This window comes from Scyliorhinus torazame, chromosome 9 (genome assembly GCF_047496885.1).
Source record: "Scyliorhinus torazame isolate Kashiwa2021f chromosome 9, sScyTor2.1, whole genome shotgun sequence".
In the NCBI taxonomy this organism is placed as follows: domain Eukaryota; kingdom Metazoa; phylum Chordata; class Chondrichthyes; order Carcharhiniformes; family Scyliorhinidae; genus Scyliorhinus; species Scyliorhinus torazame.
Genome location: NC_092715.1, coordinates 225,203,946 through 225,222,709, shown reverse-complemented (window position 1 = coordinate 225,222,709; position 18,764 = coordinate 225,203,946). Strand labels below are relative to the sequence as shown.

General features: G+C 47.3%; 1 protein-coding gene across 9 annotated transcripts in view; it reads left to right on the top strand.

Annotated features, from left to right (window-relative positions):
* LOC140429750 (adhesion G protein-coupled receptor L3-like) overlaps positions 1-18,764 on the top strand; it is a 1,506,492-nt gene that overhangs the window by 326,107 nt on the left and 1,161,621 nt on the right. For all 9 annotated transcript variants that reach the window (XM_072517114.1, XM_072517117.1, XM_072517116.1 and 6 more), the window contains exon 2: positions 3,093-3,203. The gene's annotated coding sequence lies outside the window, so the exon portion shown is untranslated. The remainder of the gene's footprint in view (positions 1-3,092; positions 3,204-18,764) is intronic.

Sequence of the window (18,764 nt, the reverse complement as noted above, 5' to 3'; positions counted from 1 at the left end):
GTTACGAACACCCAACTGCATTTTGCAAGATTGAAAGCACACATGAGCTCTATTCAGTTTGATTGATCCAGACTTGATGTGTGTTGCAGAAGGAATCTTCAACAATGTAATTCTTTTTCTGGGAGAAATGGTTTTAAGATTTGTTCAGAAGCACGGTTCCCCTCCACTGAATGAACTGTGTCGTTTATGTTTCTCTCCTTGTCTCGTAGCTTGTTATTTAATGGCAAGCTAACTCACTTTGAAACTTCTGCCTGCACATGATTTAAGCAGCCCACCCTTCAAAATGCTGGGAGAGGAGCGGTGGGATGGGGTGGGGGAGGTGTTCACCATTTGTTAGTGTCACTCTTCCTGACCACGTTGCTGCTAATATCTCTTTTTTTTGACAGCTATGTGAGTGAGGAATTACAAGTTTACATCCATTGCCTATCCCCCTGTCGTTCAACCTGAAGTAGTGTTCACATGACAGACTATTCCAGTCCTCGCTTGAATAAGGAGTGTGTCATTACTCTTAAAGAACATGCATGTGTTCTGAAGATAAGGGGTCTGGGACGGGATTCTCCAATAATGCAGCCATGTCCCCACGCCCACGGGAAAACGGGCGTGAATCACTCTGGACTTTTTTCTATAAAGTCTGGGGTGATTCTCCGTTTTTAAGGGGGCTAGCAGGGCCCCGGAATGTTCCACGCAGCTCCAGCTGCCGATACGGGGCCCTGTACTTCCGGCCGTGGGTCCGCGCATGCGCGCGGCGGCCGCCCGTGACATGGCGGACCCACACAGCGGGCCAGCGCCGAAGAGGTAGGCCCCCCAGATCGCGCGCCCACCGACCGGTGGCCCCCGATTGGGGGCCTGGCCGTTGTGGAGGTTCCCCCCGTGACGGATCCCCCCGCTCCCCACCAGGACGGCCACCGCAGCCGCGACTCCGAGCTCCCGCTGAATGGAACCATATGTGAACCATGCCGGCGGGAACTTGGCCGGTGGTCCACCGTGAATCGCCGCGGGGGCCTCTTTCAACGGCCCCTGACCGTTGGCGCGTCGACTGCGCGCGCGCAACTGGTGGCGATTCTCCGGTCGCCGGAGAATTGCAGGAAAGGCGTTGCGGGTCCGACGCCCCATTCTCGGCCCCCACGTCGGCCGCGATTGCGGCGCGGAGGCTCGGAGAATCCCGGATCTTTCAAAGACTAACTTGATGGCAGTTTGTGCCTATTTGTGCCCACTAGCTGTACCTATATGGCAGTTAACAGCAGACTGATATGGTTTTCTTCATCGGTTGTGGTTGGTGAGCAGCGGCAACTTGGAAAATTAACCTTTATATATATTTGCATTCCATGTTCCAGTGAAGTTCAATGTTTAACAAGCTTTACTGCTCAAAACAAATAAAAATGTTTGACACACAGTTTCATGAAGACTTTTAATGCTGAGTTAGTAGTTACGTTGCTGTAGTTTCTATTGTTGATTTAGCAAACCTCATAACCTCCCGATTTTCCAACTAAGAGGCCTGATCACTGGCAGCTCCGCCACCCTTTCCCACCTCTCCATACTCTCTCCAAGCACCTTGCCCCAACCTTCTACACCCAGCCCAGCCCATCCCTCACACCCGTCAGACAGAGGATTGAGGCAGACCGCAGCTTTGGTGCAAAGGTGGGAGGTAGTGGTGTAGTGGTGAAATGGTGACTAGTAATCCAGAGACCCAGAGTAATGCTCTGGGAACCCGGGATCTGATCCCACCATGGCAGATGGTACAATTTGAATTCAATAAAAATCTGGAATTAAAAGTCGAATGTTGATCATGAAACCATTGTTGATTTTCGTAAATCCCATCTGATTCACGAAGGGATAAGAGTTGACTAACTTGCTTCGAGCTGTGGAATGCTGACTTCTCGGAGCTTCATCACAGTCTTTGAAGTTTTAATTTATGTTCAAATCCAATTATATTTTCCTTTGTGTAGTGGAGAGTGAAATGGTAACCCAACAAAGTATTGCACTTCCAATGTGCCTATTTGGCTTTGAAAATGTTACCTAAACTCCACTGGACCTGTTATTTACAGCAGGAACGTTCCATAACTTTTGCATGTCATCCGACAGCTGATGCAACTTGAAGATTGTTTTAGCTTCTTGTCAAAAGTATTTTATTCCACCAGCATGCTAAACAGCTTCTTTACTGCTCTCATTTTTCATGTAGCCCAGTTCTCTCACCATTTAATGTTGAAGGCTTGTCATGATTTAATGATTAGTCAGTCACATCGTGGAAAATCATTATCGTTGTAATTATCGAAGAAAAAGCCTCCTTTTCAGCTGTTGCAATGAATATTGTGTCTGTTCTGATAGTTGAGGAGGAAATAAGATGTTCTCATCGCTTCCTGCTAGCCTTAATGGAGCGTTGAGTAGGACCCCCACATTGAGTCAGTTCTACTTATTTTAAACAAGGTGTAATCTCGAGTGCCAAAGAAATTCATTGCAGCTCCATAGCATGTCAAGAAAAGAATAGTTGTATTTGAATGAAATGAAAATCTTGTCACAAGTAGGCTTCAAATGAAGTTACTGTGAAAAGCCCCTAGTCACCACATTCCGGCACCTGTTCGGGGAGGCTGTTACGGGAATTGAACCGTGCTGCTGGCCTGCCTTGTTCTGCTTTCAAAGCCAGTGATTTAGTCCTGTGCTAGATGCTGACATTGTGAAAAGGTTTCTTATCATGCCACCAGCCTTCCTACTTTTACATACTGATACGTCTCGTTCCATTCGAATGATTTTTAGAATTTTTATTTTGCTTTAATGTGACAAATCTTTGTGTTCTAACAGTTTAATAACCAGATGATGCCTTTGAATTCAAATATTTGAATCATCTCTTCCAAATGTTCTTACTGGATTTTTAAAAATAATATGATTACTACGTCTTCCTATATGAAGCGTCTTGGAATGTTACTACCGGTAAACATATTTCTGTTACAAAAGTTTAAACTGTGCAGTGCAGCTTCTTAACTTTTACATTGTAATTATGCTCAAAATTGGCTATTTTTAGTATTTCAAGCACATCTCATGACAATGTAGAAATATACTTGTGAGTTAATGAAACTCTACACCACTATGTTTTTCAGGTGTTCTTCATTGACTACCAGAACAGTTTTCTTTCCGTTGATCAGGAATTGATGTGATAACTTGGTGCTGATCCTTCTGCTTGGTCGCAATTTCAATCAATTCAGACTGAGGTCAGTATTTCTCCTTTGTACAAATGCGTGAGGAATTTTCGAGTGTGCAAAACAAACTCCTTCTGAAGTTTACCTTGCAGTAATGAAAAGGTCAATTTGTTTTGTACTGAATTAGAAAAATACCAGGTGTGGTTGTAGGGTTTTTGCAGATTTTAAATACCTCAGAGCTTTATCTCATTGACCTGTGTATATAAATGAACCAAACAAGGCGAATTGTAGTTACTCTTTTTGTGGTAGCAGAGCAGTTGTGAGAAGCCATTCTGTACAGTTAGATTAGTTCTCGCAGTCAAATGCGTTTTCTGTGAGGTACTGGGGTCTTGTCTTCACATTGCAGGGATTTTTCTTGGAGTGTAAATATTTACCTATTTTCATTTTGTTTTTGTAAATTTAAATCCCTCATGCAAACACGTGATTTAGTGTTCTGTTTTGGCGATGGGCTCATGATTGAAGTGCTGATATTCTTCCTACGTTATTCCACTGAATTTCTCATTCAAAGATCACAGCTGTGATTCAACCTAGAACTTCAAGGAGCTGTGCCAGCAGGAAGCAATACATAAATGGACCAAATATAGTTGGTTATTAAAATCACTGAATAAGAGCAGGGCAGCACGGTAGCATTGTGGATGGCACAATTGCTTCACAGCTCCAGGGTCCCAGGTTCGATTCCGGCTTGGGTCACAGTCTGTGCGGAGTCTGCACATTCTCCCCGTGTGTGTGTGGGTTTCCTCCGGGTGCTCCGGTTTCCTCCCACAGTCCAAAGATGTGCAGGTTAGGTGGATTGACCATGATAAATTGCCCTTAGTGTCCAAAGTTGCCCTTAGTGTTGGGTGGGGTTACTGGGTTATGGGGATAGGGTGGAGGTGTTGACCTTGGATAGGGTGCTCTTTCCAAGAGCCGGTGCAGACACGATGGGCCGAATGGCCTCCTGCTGCACTGTAAATTCTATGATAATCTATGATAATCTCTCCCAGGATAGTGAAGAGTTGGTTGGAAAATGTTCTTTTAAGCAGACTGGAGGAAATATGTTGAACTGTCTTTCCTTAACAATACTTCAGGTACTTATCCCATTAAAACGATAATGCTTGAACTGAATGTATCTGTTACTGCTGGAACAGGATTTCAAATGTTCCAATATGTATAGAGAAATTTCATATTTTATGCAATGAATAGATTTTAAATTTTCAATGAAGCTTTGCATTATAGATTTTCTGCTTATAGTGTTCAGCGATCACTTCTTTGACCCAACAATAATATACATGACTTACAAGAATAGATAATTCAAAACGTGATCTTTGTATTATCTTTTTCCACATTTTGGCTTTGCTTCTAAAGCGCCTATCTCATCTACTTATGATAATGTCTATATGTGTCTCAGCAGTTCCGTTGACTACAGAATAATGTAATAGCAATGAAGTGTTTTGGTACATTTAACTCTCTTTTTCCCAAGTTCATCCTTGGGTCCTGACCATTTTTATCTTTCTTTAGGGGTGGAGGGAAGTGTGGGTTTTAAAGCTTTCTGTTCCTTTCAAATTTTCAATTGGCAAAGCAACTTCTTCAGCGTTATTAAAGTCAAATTGTTCAGCATTACTTTCTGTTCCCTCCCAGAATTTACTGGTTTCACCATTCAAACTGATCAAGTTAGTGACAAATTCATAGAATTCTTACAGTGTAAAAGGAGGCCATTTGGCCTATGGAGTCATCACCAACCCTCCGAAAGAGCGTTCTAACTAGCTCCACTTCCCCATCCACCTGCCCTATCCCCGTAACCTAACCTACACATCTTTGGACACTGAGGGGCATTTTGTCATGGCCAGTCCACCTAACCTGCACTTTTTTGGACTGTGGTTGGAAACTGGGGCACCCAGAGGAAACTCACGCAGACACTGGGAGAACGTGCAGACTCCGCACAGACAGTGACCCGTGGTCGGAAGCGAACCCAGTCCCTGGCGCTGTGAGGCAGCAGTGCTAACCACTGTGCCACTGACTGCCCTGAATACAATTTTTTTCCTAAAATCTAAATGCAGGGTAGGATAATGAACAGAAAGGTGGTTCATTCAGTTTGGATGCGATATTACAAACATTAACCTGATTTCTTTTTTTGTCATGACTGACCTGATGTGCATATTCTCTGCAACTATAGTGTTTTGACTGATTCTTACCTTTATTTATTAACATGTCATGGAATGATTTGTCTAATGCTTCATGTTCTTCATGTTTCACATATGAGCACATTGTTCATTGAAGATTACTGCACCAGGCTTTTTGTAATTCAAGCAGTACTAATTTCCTATGCAAAATTGAGGAATTGATTTGCCTTTTCAAATATATTTATTTTCTTCGTCGACCTCTTAGAATATGTATCTCATTACTTTGATTCCCTTTTTGTCACTGAGGCATTGTTGTTTTCAGTGATGAATTCAGCATACCCCGGTTGTCAATTTTTCACACAAGTAAGTGGAAATTCTGTCTATTAATGTCCCCTTAGAATTGGGCTTCGAATTTCAATGGTTATAAAATAGACTTTTTAAAATCTCAGCAGTTAATAAAAATGAAATTGATTGACCTTTTGGTAAATCCGAGTTGGAGAGAAGCAAAAGTTCTCGAATAATAGCATTGCTTATTAATATTAACAATGTGAATATTTTACCAAGAATAATATCTATAGACGTTTGTCAATGAATTTTTCATTTTGTCGGAAAAAGAGGGAGCTATGAGGAAAATGTATGTCACAATCTCATTTCCTGCTCTTGCAAGCTGTTAATTCCAGCTGTGTTCAGCTGACAAGTGCAATGAAGCAAAGAGAGTCTCCATGCATGTGGAGAGCAAGGTTCAAGTACTGTCAATGACATGTCTGTGTTCTTCTAATACATATGTCCAGGTTGAAGCATAGTGGGCGTGGTTCTCCGTTTTAGCGGCAGAGTGTTGACGCCGTCGTAAACACCAGAGCGTTTTACGACAGTGTCACCTGGCTGATTTTGGGGAGGGGCTTATATCGGGGAGGGGGTGATATCGAGGTGGGGGTGACATCGGGGTGGGGGTCCCCCAACCCATGGGATCAGCACGGCACTGGAGTGCTTCACACAGCTCCAGCTGCCGATACGGGCCCCAGCACGGCCGGAGCGGGTCCGCGCATGCGCGTGGGTTGCCGTCTCCGCGCCGGCCCCCACGCAACATGACGTAGACCTACAGGGGCCCGGCGCGGAGGAACATAGGCCTGCCCATAGACCTGGAATTAGCCTGCCTGTCAATCGGTAGCCTGGCAACCGTGGAGGCCCCCCCCCCCCCCCCGGAGTCACATTTCCCCCCTCCCCCCACCAGGACGGCCTCCGCAGCCAGAATGCCGAGGTCCCACCGGGTAGGACCACACGCGAACGACGCCGGTGGGACTCGGTGGGCAGTCTGCCCCCGCGCCGACGCAATTTGCACTGATTCTTCGGCGACCGGAGAATCAGCGGCCCGCTGTCAGAGCGGTGTGGCGGGATTCGCGCCACACCCCGGCGATTCTCCGATCCGGCGCGGGATCGGAGAATCCCGCCCAGTAAGTCTTATTCATTTACTGGTTAGCATTTTAAAGTGTCACTGGACTTCTAAAGTAGATTTATTTTTCCCTTTTCCCTTTGCCTCAGCTAGCAGTCTATTTCACGCTATTAGTGCTGGTGAGACTGGCTATATCTCTGCAACCCACTAGCCTGACTAGGCTTGCGTACTCGTATACTGACTGAGGAAATGGGATGTTTTATGCACTGGTATGGGAGGGGAGATACAGTGTCAAAAGTAGGTGAAAGCCAGACTGAACAAGGCTTTGACTGAGGAGTTGAGAATTGGTAAGAAATGAATTAAAGAAGGCCACAAAATATTTTGTTTTCTGGTCTCATTACCACTCCCTTTTGCTTACATCATCTCCCTTCAATTGATCACTGCTGCCATTACATCTTATCTTCGGCCTTTTATTCTCTCCTCTACTTCCTGGTCATATACTGATTAGCACAAATTGGCCTTGAATGCAATGCCAAATGAAGTGGTTGAGGCAGATACGTTAGCGACCTTTAAGACTTATCTGGATAGACACATGAACAGATGGATATAGGAGGATACAGGCGGTTTGTCTAGATAGGACATGTGATTGGCACAGGCTTGGAGGGCCGAAGGGCCTGTTCCTGTGCTGTACTGTTCTTTGTTCTTGTTCCTCTTTTTCGCATAGAATCCCTATCGTGCAGAATGAGGCCATTCGGCCCATCGACTCTGCACCAAACCTCTGAATGAGTACCCACCCAGGCCCACACCCCTGCCCGATCCCCACAACGCCACCTAACCGTTGGACACTAAGTAGCAATTTAGCATGACCAATCATCTAAGCTGCACATCTTTGAACTGTGGGAGGAAACTGGAGCACACAGAGGAATCCCACGCAGACATGGGGAGAAAGTTACCCAAGGCCGGAATTGAACCAGGATCCCTGGTGCTGTGAAGCAGCAGTGGAAACCATCATGCCACCCTTGTTTGCAGTGCCTCTAAAATTTGCCCGTATGAGTGAAAAGTTAACAGCTTAAAATGTCCACTCTGTTTACCTTTCAACATGTAGGGCTGCATCTGTGGAATATTTCCAAAATTCACATGGGATCAGAGGAAAGCTGGCAAGTCGGATACAGAACTGGCTTGGGCACAGAAGACTAAGGGTAGCAGTAGAAGGGTGCTTTTCTGAATGGAAGGGCTGTGACTAGCGGCGTTCCACAGGGATCAGTTCTGGGACCTTTGTTGTTCGTAGTGTATATAAATGATTTGGAAGAAAATGTAGCTGGTCTGATTAGTAAGTTCGCAGACGACGCAAAAATTGGTGGAGTTGCGGATAGTGAAGAGGATTGTCAGCAGGATATAAACTGATTGGAGCCTTGAACAGAGAAATGGCAGATGGAGTTTAATCCGGACAAGTGTGAGGTAATGCACTTTGGAAGGTCCAATGCAGTAGGAATTACACAGTAAATGGTAGAACACTTGCGAGTATCGACAGGCAGAGAGATTTGGGTGTGCATGTCCACCGATCACTGATCGCATGTGGATAAGGTAGTCAAGAAGGCATACGGCATGCTGGCGTTCATCGGTCGGGGCATTGAATATAAAAATTGGCAAGTCATGTTGCAGCTGTACAGGACCTTAGTTAGCCCTCATTTGGAATATTGTGTACAATTCTGGTCGCCACACTACCAGAAGGATGTGGATGCTTTGGAGAGGGTGTAGAAGCAGTTTACTAGGGTGTTGCCTGGTATGGAGGACATTAGCTATGAGGAGAGGTTAGATAAACTCGGTCTGTTCTCACTGGAACGACGGAGGTTGAGAGGCGACCTGATAGAGGTCTACAGATTATGAGTGGGATGAACAGAGTGGATAGTCAGATGCTCTTTCCTGGGTAGGAGAGTCAACTACTAGGGGACATAGATTTAAAGTGCGTGGGAAAAAGTTTAGAACAGATGTGTGAGGCAAGTTTTTTTACACAGAGGGTGGTAAAAATGTATGGAACGCGCTGCCTGGGGATATGGTGGGAGAAGGTACGATAGTGGCATTTAAGGGCCTTCATTACAAATAAATGAATAAGGTGTGAATGGAACACTACGGACTCCGTAAGTGCATACGGTTTTAATTTAGGCAGCTACCATGGTCGGCGCAGGCTTGGAGGGCCGAAGGGCCTGTTCCTGTGCTGTATTGTTCTTTGTTTTGAAGAAAAGTTCACGAGGTGCTGCGTTTGAGCATGTGACTGTTTTGAGAAACAAAATCTTATTTGTAACCCTTTTTCAACTTTTCTATTTGCTCCCAACTCTGCTTCCTTCCATTTTATGTATTGGAAGTTCAACTGGAATTTGTTCAATGTATCAAGCAATGACACTTAAGGTGTCAAAAATTGCTCTTTGGCGATGGTGCAAAACAAATAATAGTGAATTTCTCATCCATTTTGTTCTCAGACATCTGTGTATAAGAAAATCTGACCCAGTGTAAAATGAACTTTCAATCATATATCATCTATTTTATTCTATCTCCAAGGAACAATGTCACACTCTTCTTTGTGGTGTGATGTTGATTACTTGAACACAATATTTTCTAACCTCATTCTCTGGCTCAGGGTGCATTCACTCAGTTGCTAATTGCTGCTCTGCACCTCTTCCCTCCCTCCTCCAGCTCATCTGATTTTGAAAGTTTTGGGTGGTCTGTGCTCAAGTCTCAGGAGTGCTTGTCTCAGGAGTGCCACTTTTTCCATTGAATCAGAAAGTCACAGGTTCAAACTTCATCTGCTATTTGATGATCTCTTGTGGTTTTCTGGGCTAACATTTATCTTTCAATCGACCGCACTAAAAGTTAATGAACAGATCATTCACTTCTGAATATTTGTAGGAACTAATTGAGTGCAAATCGGCTATTACGTTTACCGACAAACAATGACCACGGGCGGAATTCTCGGCCTCGCAACCCCATAAATTTGAACCGCGTTTGGGCTGACAATCAGGCGTCCGGCCAAAAAGGAGATCCACGCCCGGCGCTGTGCTCCGGTCCCTCACTAATAGTGATAATGAGTGATACTGCAGCCAGTGCTAGTGGGGGCATGCAAAAAGGGTATATGCATACATTTAAATGAGATCAGCAGGTTGGACATAGTCTGCTCCGCCATTCCGCGATGATCCGCTTCTCTCCGGTGGAAGTCTCACGGGCATCAATTACTCCAAGTTTACAAATGTGGGCCGGGATTCTCCCCTATCCAGCGGGGCGGGGGGCCTCTCTCCCCTATCCGGCGGGCCAGATCGCCCCGCGCCCCCCCAGGACCCCGGAGCCCGCCTGCGCCGCCAGTCCCGCCGGTAAAAGAGAGGCAGCACGGTAGCATTGTGGATAGCACAATTGCTTCACAGCTCCAGGGTCCCATGTTCGATTCCGGCTTGGGTCACTGTCTGTGCGGAGTCTGCACATTCTCCCCGTGTGTGCGTGGGTTTCCTCCGGGTGCTCCGGTTTCCTCCCACAGCCCAAAGATGTGCAGGTTCGGTGGATTGGCCATGATAAATTGCCCTGAGTGTCCAAAATTGCCCTTTGTGTTGGGTGGGGTTACTGGGTTATGGGGATAGGGTGGAGGTGTGGACCTTGGGTAGGGTGCTCTTTCCAAGAGCCTGTGCAGACTCGATGGGCCGAATGGCCTCCTTCTGCACTGTAAATTCTATGATAATCTATGACAGCAGCGGGACTTCGGCACATCGCGGTCCGGAGAATCGGCGGGGGGGAACCAACCGGCGCGGCGTGATTCGCGCCACCACCGAATCTTTGGCACCAGAGAATTTTGAGGGGGCTGGAATCACGCCCCCCCCCCCGGCGATTCTCTGACCCGGGGGGGGGGGGGGGGGGTCGGAGAATCCCGCCCGTGGTCTGGGCACCATGGCTGCAGAAGGGGCGAGTGAGGCTAAAAAAAACAGTTCATGGACTTGGGGTGTCCCCCTCTGGATCGGGCAGCCTTGCTCAGACCACCATTGCTACAGTCTGTCTTTTAAACGCACCCCTTTGGTGCTACAAACAGGCACCTAGCTGCTCACAAAGCTGAGTGCTCCTTTAAATGCTTAGAAGACGTCTGGTCATCTGGGAGTCCACCCAGGCTGCCCCCCTGGACATCCTCGTACCCAAGCTCAATCAGGAGCACACCAGGTGTTGGCACTCCTCTTGGAGGAGGAGGAGGAGGGTTGGAGTGAGGCACTGAGGAGGATGAACTCAACCTCTTACTATGAGAGGCTGAGTCTCATCTAGCTAAAAGTGGTGTTCTGGGCACACCTCATGAAGGCTAAAATGAGTGGGTTTTTTGAAGGGGTGGATGGTAGATGTATTTGGTGTTCAAAGTTTGGTGTACCCTGGTCGTGCTCAAAGCTGGAGGACCTCTTGAGGTCCTTTTTTGAAACTATGTCGGCAATCTTGAACATTGGGTTGGAACTTTGCCCATTAGTGGCGATTTTTGAGGTTTTGGTTGTACCGGAGCTCCGGATGCGGCTGGGAACAGACGCCCTGGCCTTTGCCTCAATCGTGGCAGGGAGACGGATCCTCTTGGGCTGGAGGTCGACTATACCGCCAATCGCCTTGGCGTGGCTGGGTGACTTGATGGATTTTTTGCATCTCGTGAAGGTTACCCCACTCTTTGCCTTCTGCCAGTCAGCCAATCCTCTATCCATGCCAGGATCTTACCCTGAACACCATGAGCACTTAACTTATTTAACAGTCTCCTATGCGGCACCTTGTCAAAGGCCTTCTGGAAATCTAAATAAATCACGTCCACTGGTTCTCCTTTGTCTAACTTGCTTGTTACCTCCTCAAAGGACTCTAACAGATTTGTCAGACGATTTGTCAACCTCGCAAAGGTTAAAAGACCTTATTTTCTGCCTGTCCTTTCGATAGGCCACATATCCTTGTATATTTAGATCCCAGCCCTGATCCCCTTGCAGCCATGTCTCTGTGATGCCCACAACATCGTACCGGCCAATTTCAATGTGCGCAGCAAGCTCATTTACCTTGTTCCGTATACTGCGCGCATTTAGGTACAACACCCTCAATCCTGCATTGGCCACCTCCCTTTTCACACTCTCCTCAGTCACTGTACCCTGTACTGTGACTCTTTTTGATTATTGACTATGTCTTCTCTGCCTTACACTTTCCCCCTGACTGCGTTTTGTTTCTGGTCCCATTTTACTTCCCTCCGACTTCCTACATCGGATCCCATCCCACTGCCACATTAGTTTAAACCCTCCCCGACAGCTCTCGCAAAGGACATCGGTTCCAGTCCTGCCCAGGTGTAGACTGTCCGGTTTGTACTGGTCCTACCTTCCCCAGAACCAGTTCCAATGCCCCAGGAATTTGAATCCCTCCCTCTTGCACCATCCCTCGAGCCACGCATTCGTCCTATCCAGCTTGACATTCCTAGTCTGACTAGCTCGTGGCGCTGGTAGCAATCCCGAGATTATTACCTTTGAGGTCCTACTTTTTAGTTTAATCCCTAACTCTCTGAATTCAGCTTGTAGGACCTCACCCCATTTTTTACCTATGTCGTTGGTGCCTATGTGCACCACGACAGCTGGCTGTTCGACCCCCCCCCCCCCCCCCCCCAGAATGTCCTGCAGCCGTTCGAGACATCCTCGACCCTTGCACCAGGGAGTCTCGATTGCATCCGCAGAACCGCCTGTCTATTCCTCTTACGATTGAATCCCCTATCACTATAGCCCTGCCATCCTGCCCTCCTGTGCAGCAGAGCCAGCCACGGTGCCACGAACCTGGTTGCTGCTGCTTTCCCCTTGTGAGCCATTTCCATCAACAGTATCCAAAGCGGTATATCTGTTTTGCAGGAAGATGACCGCAGGGGATACCTGCACTGCCTTCCTACTCTTGCTCTGTCTTTTGGTCACCCATTTTCTATCTCCCTCAGTAACCTTCACCTGCGGTGTGACCAACTCGCTAAACATGCTATCCACGACGTCCTCAGCATCGCGGATGCTCCAAAATGCGTGCACCCACAGCGGTCTAACAGGAGTTGCAACTGCACACACTTCTTGCATGTGAAGGAGCCAGGGTCAGTGGACATGTTTCTGAGCTCCCACATCGCACGCGAGGAGCATGACACGGGTCTGGGATCTCCTGCCATGTCTTAAACCTTAGGTTAACTTATACAACTACAATTCCAAAAAACGAAAGGAAAAATAAATAAATAAATAAAACAATGAAAAGAAAAACTACTTACCAGTCACTTACCAGGGTTAAAAAGCACCTCCACCCCACCCAGCTTCAATTCCCACCTAGCTTCAAATTCCCAAACTCACTCTTGGTTGTGTCTCACTCTGGCTGTGTCTTCTGTGGCTCACTGGGAGAACTCTTTTGCTCTTTTTAAATTTGCCTGAGTTGACTCCCCCCTCCCTCCCCACCTGCTTTTCGATCAAAGTCGCTTAAGGTGACTGACACTTAACTGCCAGTTATGTGAGTGGGTGGGGCAGCCCCTTATTTTTTTGAATAAACATTTTATTGAGGTATTTTTTGGTTTTACAACAACGACAAAATAAACAATATACATAAGTCTATAAACATAGTGCAAAAAAAAGCCTGTTACCTCCCTTGCAGGTCCCACCTTAATTAACCCCCTACTCTATAAACTAAACTGACCCCCCCCCCCCTCCCTTCTGCTGACAATTCATTTTGTGCAAAGAAGTCGACAAACAGTTGCCACCTCCGGGCGAACCCTAATAGTGACCCCCTCAAGGTGAACTTGATTTTTCTCCAGACAGAGAAAGCTGGCCATGTCAGTAAGCCAGGTCTTCAACTTTGGGGACTTTGAGTCCCTCCAAGCTAATAGTATCCGTCTCCAGGCTACCAGGGAAGCAAAGGCCAGAACGTCTGCCTCTTTCTCCTTCTGGATTCCCGGATCTTCCGACACCCCGAAAATCGCCACCTCCGTACTCGGTGCCACCCTTGTTTTTAACACCGTGGACATGAAGTCTGCAAACCCCTGCCAGAATCCCCTGAGCTTTGGGCATGTCCAGAACATATGGACATGGTTCGCTGGCTCCCCCGAACACCTTGCACCCCAAAGAACCTGCTCATTAGGTCACTGTCATGTGAGCCCGCTGAATGACCTTGAACTGTATCAGGTTGAGCCTGACACATGTTGTGGACGCGTTGATTCTACTCAACGCATCCACCCAGAGACCATCCTCTATATCTCCTCCTAACTCCTCCTCCCACTTGTGCTTCAGTTCCTCAGTCTGCGTGTCCTCTGACCCCGTGAGCTCCTTATAGATGTCAGAGATCTTCCCTTCTCCCACCCTCACTCTGGAAACTACCCTATCCTGATTGGTGGTAGGAGCGGGAAGATTGAGACCTGTCTACGTAGGAAGTCCCGCACTTGCAGGTACCTAAATTTGTTACCCCTCGCCAATCCGAATTTCCCCTCCTGCCCCCTCAAACTAGGAAAGCTCCCGTCTATGGACTTATCCCCCATCCTCTCAATTCCTGCCCTCTGCCATCTCCAAAATCCTCCGTCCATCTTTCCCGGGGCAAACCAGTGGTTATTACGGATTGGGGACCAGACCGCTGCTCTCTCCAATCCCACATGCTTCCTCCATTGCCCCCAGACTCTCAGGGCTGCCACCACCACGGGGCTGGTGGAGTACCGTACCGGCGGGAACGGCAGAGGTGCCATTATCAGCGCCCCCAAACTGGTGCCCTTACATGAAGCCACCTGCATACGCTCCCATGCCGCCCCTCCCCCCCCACCACCCACTTCCTGATCATGACTATATTCGCCGCCCCATAATAGTTACTGAAGTTTGGCAGCGCCAGCCCGCCCTCTCCCCGGCTCCGCTCAATCATCCCCTTTTTTGCTCTTGCCCGCCCATACCAGTAGGCTCTTTCTTTTTTTTTTATCGAGAGGGGATGACAGGGACGGTAGTGCAATGTTCCTCCTGCAGGATGTTTGAGATGAGTGTCCCTGCTGATTTCATCTGTGGGAAGTGCACCCATCTCCAGCTCCTCAGAAACCGCTTTAGGGAACTGGAGCTGGAGTTGGATGAACTTCGGATCATTCGGAAGGCAGAGTTGGTCATAGATAGAAGCTTCAGGGATTTAGTTACTCCGAAGAATAAAGTTAGATGGGTGACGGTGAGAGGGGCTGGGAGGAAGCAGTCAGTACAGGGATGCCCTGTGGCCGTTCCCCTTAGTAACAAGTATACCGCTTTGGATACTGTTGGGGACGACGGCTTACCAGGGTTAAGCCATGGGGTGCAGGTCTCTGGCACAGAGTCTGTCCCTGTTGCTCAGAAGGGAAGGGGGAAGAGGAGTAGAGAATTAGTCATTGGAGACTCCATAGTTAGGGGGATAGATGGGAGATTCTGTGGGAACGAGAGAGACTCACGGTTGGTGTGTTGCCTCCCAGGTGCCAGGGTGCGTGATGTCTCGGATCGTGTTTTTGGGATCCTTAAGGGGGAGGGGGAGCAGCCCCAAGTCGTGGTCCACATAGGTACCAACGACATAGGTAGGAAAAGGGATGGGGATGTAAGGCAGGAATTCGGGGAGCTAGGGTGGAAACTTAGATCTAGGACAAACAGAGTTATTATCTCTGGGTTGTTACCCGTGCCACGTGATAGCGAGACGAGGAATAGGGAGAGAGAGGAGTTGAACACGTGGCTACAGGGATGGTGCAGGAGAGAGGGTTTCAGATTTCTGTACAATTGGGGCTCATTCTGGGGTCGGTGGGACCTCTACAAGCGGGATGGTCTGCACCTGGACCAGAGGGGTACCAATATTCTGGGGGGAAAATTTGCTAATGCTCTTCGGGAGGGTTTAAACTAGTTCAGCAGGGGCTTGGGAACCTGAATTGTAGCTCCAGTATACAGGAGGCTGAGAGCAGTGAGGTCATGAGTAGGGTTTAAAAGTTGCAGGAGTGTAGCGGCAGGCAGGAAGGTGGTTTAAAGTGTGTCTTCTTCAATGCCAGAAGCATCCGGAATAAGGCGGATGAACTTGCGGCATGGGTTGGTACCTGGGACTTCGATGTTGTGGCCATTTCGGAGACATGGATAGAGCAGGGACAGGAATGGTTGTTACAGGTGCCAGGGTTTAGATATTTCAGTAAGCTCAGGGAAGGTGGTAAAAGAGGGGGAGGGGTGGCATTGTTAGTCAAGGACAGTATTACGGTGGCAGAAAGGACATTTGATGAGGACTCGTCTACTGAGGTAGTATGGGCTGAGGTTAGAAACAGGAAAGGAGAGGTCACCCTGTTAGGGGTTTTCTATAGGCCTCCAAAAGTTCCAGAGATGTAGAGGAGAGGATTGCAAAGATGATTCTGGATAGGAGCAAAAGCAACAGGGTAGTTGTTATGGGGGACTTTGACTTTCCAAATATTGACTGGAAACGCTATAGTTCAAGTACATTAGATGGGTCAGTTTTTGTCCAATGTGTGCAGGAGGGTTTCCTGACACAGTATGTAGATAGGCCAATGAGAGGCGAGGCCATATTGGATTTGGTACTGGGTAATGAACCAGGACAGGTGTGAGATTTGGAGGTAGGTGAGCACTTTGGTGATAGTGACCACAATTCGATTACGTTTATTTTAGTGATGGAAAAGGATCGGTATATACCGCAGGGCAAGATTTATATCTGGGGGAAAGGCAATTATGATGCGATGAGGCATGACTTAGGATACATCGGATGGAGAGGAAAACTGCAGGGGATGGGCATAATGGAAATGTGGAGCTTGTTCAAGGAACAGCTACTGCGTGTCCTTGATAAGTATGTACCTGGCAGGCAGGGAGGAAGTGGTCGAGTGAGGGAACCGTGGTTTACTAAAGCAGTCGAAACACTTGTCAAGAGGAAGAAGGAGGCTTATGTAAAGATGAGACATGAAGGTTCAGTTAGGGCGCTCGAGAGTTACAGGTTAGCTAGTAAGGACCTAAAGAGAGAGCTGAGAAGAGCCAGGAGGGGACACGAGAAGTCTTTGGCAGGTAGGATCAAGGATAACCCTAAAGCTTTCTATAGATATGTCAGGAATAAAAGAATGACTAGGGTAAGAGTAGGGCCAGTCAAGGACAGTAGTGGGAATTTGTGCTTGGAGTCCGAGGAGACAGGAGAGGTGCTAAATTAATATTTTTCGTCAGTATTCACACAGGAAAAAGACTATGTTGTCGAGGAGAATACTGAGATTCAGGCTACTAGACTAGAAGGGCTTGAGGTTCATGAGGAGGTGTTAGCAATTCTGGAAAGTGTGAAAATAGATAAGTCCCCTGGGCCGGATGGGATTTATCCTAGGATTCTCTGGGAAGCTAGGAAGGAGATTACTGAGCCTTTGGCCTTGATCTTTAAGTCATCTTTGTCTACAGGAATAGTGCCAGAAGACTGGAGGATAGCAAATGTTGTCCCCTTGTTCAAGAAGTGGAGTAGAGATAACCCCAGTAACTATAGACCAGTGAGCCTTACTTCTGCTGTGGGAAAAATCTTGGAAAGGAGATAGGTTGTATAATCATCTGGAAAGAAATAATTTGATTAGGGATAGTCAACACGGTTTTGTGAAGGGTAGGTCAAGAACAACAAAGAACAAAGAAATGTACAGCACAGGAACAGGCCCTTCGGCCCTCCAAGCCCGTGCCGACCATACTGCCCGACTAAACTACAATCTTCTACACTTCCTGGGTCCGTATCCTTCTATTCCCATCCTATTCATATATTTGTCAAGATGCCCCTTAAATGTCCCTATCGTCCCTGCTTCCACTACCTCCTCCGGTAGCGAGTTCCAGGTACCCACTACCCTCTGCGTAAAAAACTTGCCTCGTACATCTACTCTAAACCTTGCCCCTCTCACCTTAAACCTATGCCCCCTAGTAATTGACCCCTCTACCCTGGGGAAAAGCCTCTGACTATCCACTCTGTCTATGCCCCTCATAATTTTGTATACCTCTATCAGGTCGCCCCTCAACCTCCTTCGTTCCAGTGAAAACAAACCGAGTTTATTCAATCGCTCCTCATAGCTTATGCCCTCCATACCAGGCAACATTCTGGTAAATCTCTTCTGCACCCTCTCTAAAGCCTCCACATCCTTCTGGTAGTGTGGCGACCAGAATTGAACACTATAAACCTTATAGAGTTCTTTGAGAAGGTGACCAAACAGGTGGATGAGGGTAAAGCAGTTGATGTGGTATATATGGATTTCAGTAAAGCGTTTGATAAGGTTCCCCATGGTAGGCTACCGCAGAAAATACGGAGGCATGGGAATCAGGGTGATTTAGCAGTTTGGATCAGAAATTGGCTAGCTGGAAGAAGACAAAGGGTGGTGGTTGATGGGAAATGTTCAGACTGGAGTGCAGTTACTAGTGGTGTACCACAAGGATCTGTTTTGGGGCCACTGCTGTTTGTCATTTTTATAAATGACCTGGAGGAGGGCGTAGAAGGATGGGTGAGTAAAATTTCAGATGGCACTAAAGTCGGTGGAGTTGTGGACAGTGCGGAAGGATGTTACAAGTTACAGAGGGACATAGATAAGCTGCAGCGCTGGGCTGAGAGGTGGCAAATGGAGTTTAATGCAGAAAAGTGTGAGGTGATTCATTTTGGAAGGAATAACAGGAAGACAGAGTACTGGGCTAATGGTAAGATTCTTGGCACTGTGGATGAGCAGAGAGATCTCGGTGTCCATGTACATAGATCCCTGAAAGTTGCCACCCAGGTTGAGAGGGTTGTTAAGAAGGCGTACGGTGTGTTAGCTTTTATTGGTAGAGGGATTGAGTTTAGGAGCCATGAGGTCATGTTGCAACTATACAACACTCTGGTGCGGCCGCATTTGGAGTATTGCGTGCAATTCTGGTCACCGCATTATATGAAGGATGTGGAAGCATTGGAAAGGGTGCAGAGGAGATTTACCAGAATGTTGCCTGGTATGGAGGGAAGATCTTATGAGGAAAGGCTGAGGGACTTGAGGCTGTTTTCGTTAGAGAGAAGAAGGTTAAAAGGTGACTTAATTGAGGCATACAAGATGATCAGAGGATTGGAAAGGGTGGACAGTGAGAGCCTTTTTCCTCGGATGGTGAT